We start from the raw sequence: 7,330 nt of genomic DNA, 5'->3' as shown, positions 1-7,330 counted from the left end.
GTACTGCATTGTGCCAGTGCTGCACTCCCCCAGTACTGCACTGTGCCTGCGCTGCAATCCCTCAATAGTGCACTGTGCCAGTGCTGCACTCCCTCAGTACTGCACTGTGTCAGTGCTGTACTCCCTCAATACTGCACTGTGCCCGTTCTACACTCTCTCAGTACTGCATTGTTCCAGTGCTACACTCCCCCAGTACTGCACTGTGCCAGTGCTGCATTCCCTCAGTGCTACACTCCCTCAGCACTGCACTGTGCCAGTGGTACACTCCCTCAATGCTGCACCGTGCCAGTGCTGCACTCCCTCAATACTGCACTATGCCAGTGCTACACTCTCTCAGTACTGCACTGTGCCAGTGCTACACTCCCTCAGTACTGCACTGTGCCAATGCTACACTCCCTCAGTACTGCACTGTGCCAGTGTTGCACTCCCTCAATACTGCACTGCGCCGTATCAAATTTATGTAACTGGATTTTATTATTTTAAACTGGGCTCTATCTAATTTACAAGCTCCTGGTTCTGGGTCAGAAATACGGAGAAATGTTGGTCACTCTATTGACGAGCTGTATGTTTGTTTGCTTTCAGGTTATTTCTGGCACATCACCGACGTGCACTGGGATCCTGATTACAGCGTTACTGACAACCCATTGGCCGTGTGTCTTTCTTCTTCGGAGCCCATAACCAACCCTGGGAAATGGGGGGATTAACTTTGTGACTCCCCCTGGGCTCTGATCAATTCATCGATCCACGTCATGAGGGACATCTTCCCGTGTCCTAAGCTCATCATTTGGACAGGGTAAATATGTGCCCATTACTGCGTGCAAATGTGAGTGTGAATAGGTTGCACGTGTATCCATATAGGAACAGAGGATGTTGCTGATTTAATAAGAGAACACAGCACATTTCTCTCACCTTGTACCATTCTAGAAGCTGCAAACTGCTTCTTCTACTTGAGTTCTCTTTCCAATGACAGGTCTAATCCACTGCACAGTGGAGATGCCAAGAGGGCCACACCAACCAGAATGGGCAGTCAATCCCTTCCTGTTGGCACCAATCTGGTCCACACTGGCCCGTACCCTCCAACCATAACGAGTGCAAGTCACTATGGTGACAAAGATTTGTTTTCCAGGTTTCTTGTAGTGCAGAGCTATGCATCGGGATGGCCAAAGTTCCAATTTCCTTTCCACCTCCAGGAATATCTCTTGGTCTCTGCATTGGCTTGCAGCAGAAAGACTTAGGAGTTGATACTCAACCTGGTTTTGTCCCCATTATTGAACATCAAGATCTGCAGTAGGCCTTGAGCCTGGGGCTTCTGAATTAGAGGTAGGGACATTGCCCATTGTGCCAGAAACCCTCCTCAGAAGTTGTAGATAATTAAGTTGATAACTAAACAACCGTAAATTAGCCTTCAACAGGCCCCAGAATAACATGAGGGAAACCCTGGTAGTGGAAGGTTTGGGAACCAGGACGACAAAGTCATCTGTCCCAAATAAACATGCGATACTTATCATATGTCATGTTTCATGTCATGCTAAATAGGCTGGGGCTATTTTCCCTGGAGCGTCAAAGGCTGAGGGGCTGACCTTATAGAAGTTTATAAAATCATGAGGGGCATGGATAGGGTGAATAGCCAAGGTCTTTTCCTCAGGGTAGGGGAGTCCAAAACTAGAGGTTTAAGGCGAGAGGGGAAAGAGTTAAAAGGGATCCAAGGGGTAACTTTTTCACACAGAGGGTGGTGCGTGTATGGAATGAGCTGCCAGAGGAAGTGGTGGAGGCTGGTACAATTGCAACATTTAAAAGGCATCTGGATGGGTACATGAATAGGAAGGATTTAGAGGGATATGGGCCAAATGCTGGCAAATGGGACTAGATTAATGTAGGTTATCTGGTCGGCATGGACGAGTTGGGCCGAAGGGTCTGTTTCCGTGCTGTACAGCTCTATGACCCTATGAATCTGTATTCCAACTTTATGGAAACCCAGTTACATAAATTTACTATGAGCTCAGTGAGGTATTATTTCTGAAGGTTCGTTTTGGATTTACACTCCTTCAGTTACAGACCATGTACGCTAGATCTTCTATCCTGGACAAGGTGATGTATCTTATCATTGTCTCCATTTGCAAAGTGACGGGCTGTGAATGCAAAGTTTTGTTTTTCAAATCTTTGCTTCCAAACCATGATCCAGAACAGTGCTAAGCTGGAAGATCATTCCATTTGCCTCTCCTGCCCTTCCTAATGTTTAGCTGCTCCCTTTCTACTGCCTTCAGGTAAGCTTCAATCGTCAGAGAGAGCTATCATTCCCATCTGCCACAGTGGTTAGCACTGCTGCCTCACAGCGCTAGGGACCCAGGTTCAATTCCACCCTCAGCTGACCGTCTGAGTCGAATTTGTGCCTTCTCCCTGTGTCTGTGTGCGTTTCCTCTCACTGTCCAAAGATGTGTAGATTGGGTGGATTGGCTTTGCTCAATTGTCCAAGGATGTGCAGACTAGGTGGGTTAGCCATGTGAAATGCAGGGTTACAGGAATAGGGTGGGTGTGGATGGGATGCTCTTCTGAGGGTCAAGATGGGCTGAATGGCCTACTTCCACACTGCAGGTGTCTCTGCAGTGAGTTGCATTCCTGAATTAGATGACATTAGACATTGAAATTGATCTTTTAGAACCCTATAAAGATGAGGATGATAAGCATTTAGTTCAAATATGGTGGTATTTTTTTTCTGTCTGTTTAACCTTCGGTGGATAGATAGCCTTATTTGACATAATTCTGCAGCGCATGATGGTTTTCAGATAAAATCAGAGCATCAAATTATCATTGCAAGTACAAAATACCTAGATTAAAAACTTGGATGGTGAGATAGAAAGCTACATTTTCAAGTTAGCAATGAACCAAAAATAAGCAGCATTGTAAGTAATGTTTAAGGAGATATTTGAATCGATATACTGAACGCACAAAACTGTGGCCACAGGATCTCAATTTGTTCCAATTTCGATGTAATGTCAGTCACTTCAGACTTAAAAGTGATGGAACAGGGTACTGTCTAAATGGTGAAATGCTAGCACAGTGGACGTCGAAATAGACTTAATGAACTAAGAACATGATTCCTAAAATGTGGTGGGCGTGTACAATAAATGTTAACGGAACGCTTTTACACCTAGAAAATGAGAGTACTAGAGGCTCTATATCACACTCTGCAATTATACAAAGCCCCGTAGTTTGACCACACCTGGAAATCTATGACAGATTCTGTGAAGACTGCTTAAGAAAGAAATAGCCTTGGAGAGTGTGCACTGTTTAATTGTTAGAACAATGCTACAAGGATTAAATTATAAAGCAAAATTACACAAATCAGGGTTGTATTCCCTGTATTTTCAAAGACATCAAGGGGTGATTTGATGGAAGTTTTCAGGTTATTCACAGGAACAGAATATTTCTGCTGATTGAGGCATCGAGGATCAGGAAACAGAGCCTAAAATGTGGAGCAAACTCTTTCAGCAGTGATGTTAGGGACACTCCTGCATGCAAAGGCTGGTAGAAGTTAGAATCTCTCTTTTAGAAATGGCAGTTGATGCTACATCAGCTGTTAATTTTAAATCTGTAATTGGTGTGTTTGTGAAAGGTTTTAAAGGATATTGGGTAAAGGTTCCATATGGAGTCGGTTACAGATCAAAGATGTACAGGTTAGTTGGATTGGCCATGCTAAATTGCCCATGGTGTCCAGGGATTTGCAGGCTGCGTGAGTTAGCCATGGGAAATGCAGGGCTACAGGGATAGGGATACATCTTTTCAGTTGTTTCAGCAGCGGGAGTCCGGGAGAAAGCGCGAGGGCAGCCTGGGAAGGTAAGCTTCCACCCAATAAATTTGGGAGTTAACTAAAACCCAAGACACTACACGCATAGTGTCTCCCACCCTTCCACCTCCTCTAACCTAATAATAACGACTAATAATAACGACTAAGTGTGGTGAGCAGGTAAGCTATTTGCATTTTTTTTTCCTCATCTCTGTTATCTTTCGGGGTGGTCACCCAGACGCCAAATCCTCTGGGAGCAGGTTGGAAGGCAAAGCCAGAGTCTGTTTGAGTATATAACGGAGTAAACTTACTGGTGCAGAAAACACTGCAAAGCTAAAAAAAAAGCTAATTAATTTTAAATAATTACCTAAGTAGAGATGGCAGGCCAGGTGATGTGTTGTAGCTGTATGATGTGGGAGCTAGCTGATCCCATTGAGAACGGCAGTGACCACATCTGCAGCAAGTGTTGGCTGCTTGAGGAGCTCCGGCTCAAAATTGATGAGCTGGAACCCAAATTCCAAACACTGCGGCACATCCGGGAGGGAGAGAAACGCCTGGATGCTGTATTCCAGGAGGCAGTCACACCTGGTAGATTAACTAATGTTAATTCGATCGTCGGGCAGGGACAGCAGTGTGTGACTGTGCGTGAGGCAGGTAGAGGGACCCTGCAGACAGGATCACAGGAGCCGCAGTCCTTGACATTGTCCCACAGGTATGAGGCACTTGCTCCCTGCGTGGATGAGGAACAGGGCTGCAGGAAGGATGAGGCAACTGACCATGGCACCATGGTCCAGGAGGCCATTCAAGAGGGGGGAGCAAAAAGACAGATTGTAGTTGTAGGGGATTCCATCATCAGGGGGATAGACAGTATCCTTTGCGAGCAGGATAAAGGATCCCGCATGGTGTGTTGCCTGCCCGGTCCCAGGGTGCGAGACATCTCTGACCGGCTTGAGAGGATACTAGAGAGGGAGGGGGAGGACCCAGTTGTTGTGGTCCACGTAGGTACCAACAACATAGGCAGGACTAGGAAAAAAAGACCTGTTTCGGGATTATGAAAAGCTAGGAACAAAATTAAAAAACAGGTCTTCAAGGGTCATAATCTTTGGATTGCTGCCCGAGCCACGTGCAAATTGGCATAGGGAGGCGAGGATCAGGGAAGTAAACACGTGGCTAAAAGAGTGGTGTGGGAAAGAGGGTTTCCTTTTCATGGGGTACTGGCATCAGATCTGGGACAGGAGGGATCTGTACCGCTGGGATGGACTCCACCTGAACAGGGCCGGGTCCAGTGTTCTGGCGAAAAGGGTAAATAGTGTGGTTAATAGGACTTTAAACTAGTAAGTAGGGGGGAAGGGAGAAGTGAGCGTAGAGGGAGAATAACAATTAATGTAAGGCAAAGCAGCAGGTTAGCAGGTGACGAGGAAGCTTCAACTCCATTGAAAATTAGGAAAAAAGTTAGAGGGAAGGAGAACTCAAGAGCTGTTAGTAATGGAGGTAATAGGACCCAACAAGAAGGTGCAAAAACTGGCATAAGGGCACTTTATCTGAATGCTCGGAGCATTCGAAACAAGGTGGATGAGTTGATGGTGCAAATCATGGCAAATGGGTATGATTTAGTGGCCATTACAGAGACATGGTTACAGGATGATCATGACTGGGAGTTAAATATCCAGGGGTATCAAACTGTTCGGAAGGACAGACAGGAAGATAACGGAGGTGGTGTTGCTTTGTTTTTTAAGGATGATACCAGGGCGGTAGTGAGAGATGATATAGGTTCTACTGAACAAAACGTTGAATCCATTTGGGTGGAAATTAGGAATAGCAGGGAGAAGAAGTCACTGATAGGTGTGGTCTATAGGCCACCAAATAACGACATCATGGTGGGGCGGGCAATAAACATAGAAATAGCTAATGCATGTAAAAATGGTACAGCAATTATCATGGGGGATTTTAATCTGCATATCGATTGGTCAAACCAGGTCAGTCATGGCAGCCTTGAGGAGGGGATCATAGAATGCATCCGTGATAATTTCCTTGAACAATATGTAATGGAACCTACGAGGGAGCAAGCTATCCTAGATCTAGTCCTGTGTAATGAGACAGGAATAATTAATGATCTCACAGTTAGGGATCCTCTCGGAAGGAGCGATCACAGTATGGTCGAATTTAAAATTCAGATGGAGCGTGAGAAGGTTAAATCCAGTACCTATGTCCTGTGCTTAAACAAAGGAGGCTATGAAGGAATGAGGGAGGAGTTAGCTAAGGTAGAATGGGAGCAAAAACTTTATGGTGGGTCAATTGAGGAACAGTGGAGGACTTTCAAAATGATTTTTCACAGTGCTCAGCAGAAGTATATTCCAGTGATAAGGAAGAACTGTAGGAAAAGAGAGAGCCAGCCATGGATGTCTAAGGAAATAAAGGAAAGTATCAGATTGAAAAAAAACACATACAAAAAAGAAAGAGTAGTGGGAAACTAGTAGACTGGGAAATCTTTAAAGGCCAACAGAAAGCCACAAAAAAAGTTATAAAGAGAAGTAAGATAGATTATGAGAGTAAACTAGCTCAGAATATAAAAACAGGCAGCAAAAGTTTCTATAAATATGTAAATCGTAAAAGAGTGGCGAAGGTAAACATTGGTCCTTTCGAGGATGAGAAGGCCAATTTAGTAACTGGGAATGAGGAAATAGCCGAGGCATTAAACAGTTATTTTGTGTCGGTCTTCACAGTGGAAGACACAAATAACATGCCGAAAACTGATGGCAAGAAGGTTATAGCAGGCAAGGACCTAGAAACTATCATTATCTCAAAGGAGGCAGTGCTGGGCAAGCTAATGGGGCTAAAGGTAGACAAGTCTCCTGGCCCTGATGAGATGCATCCCAGGGTACTAAAAGAGGTGATGGGGGAAATAGCAAATGCACTAGTAATTATTTACCAAAATTCACTGGACTCTGGGGTGGTTCCCACAGATTGGAAAACAGCCAATGTGACGCCACAGTTTAAAAAAGGAAGTAGACAAAAAGCAGGTAACTATAGGCCAGTTAGCTTAACTTCGGTAGTGGGGAAAATGCTTGAATCTATCATTAAGGAAGAAATAGCAAGATATAAATTGTCCCATTGGGAACACCCAGCATGGGTTCATGAAGGGTAGGTCATGTTTAACTAATTTGGTGGAATTCTTTGAGGACATTACTTGCATGGTGGACAATGGGGAACCTGTGGATGTGGTGTATCTGGATTTCCAGAAGGCATTTGACAAGGTGCCACACGAAAGGCTGCTACATAAGATAAAGTTGCACGGTATTGCAGGTAATGTATTGGCACAGATAGAGGATTGGTTGACCAGTAGAAAGCAAAGAGTAGGGGTAAATGGGTGTTTTTCTGGTTGGCGGACAGTGGCTAGTGGTGTGCCTCAGGGATCAGCGTTGGGACCGCAATTGCTTACAATTTACATAGATGATTTGGAGTTGGGGACTAAGTGTGGCCTGTCAAAATTTACAGATGACACTAAGGTGAGTGGTAGAGCAAAGTGTGCAGAAGACGCTGAAAGTC

At 44.8% G+C, this 7,330-nt stretch overlaps 1 pseudogene; it reads left to right on the top strand.

Annotated features, from left to right (window-relative positions):
- Positions 1 to 581: 581 nt before the first annotated feature.
- LOC109920766 overlaps positions 582 to 7,330 on the top strand; it is a 31,530-nt pseudogene continuing 24,781 nt past the window's right edge.

Source organism: Rhincodon typus, chromosome 12 (assembly GCF_021869965.1).
Source record: "Rhincodon typus isolate 14 chromosome 12, sRhiTyp1.1, whole genome shotgun sequence".
NCBI classification, from domain to species: Eukaryota; Metazoa; Chordata; class Chondrichthyes; order Orectolobiformes; family Rhincodontidae; genus Rhincodon; species Rhincodon typus.
Note: the sequence above shows the minus strand (reverse complement) of the source record. Positions and strands in the feature narration are given on the sequence as shown.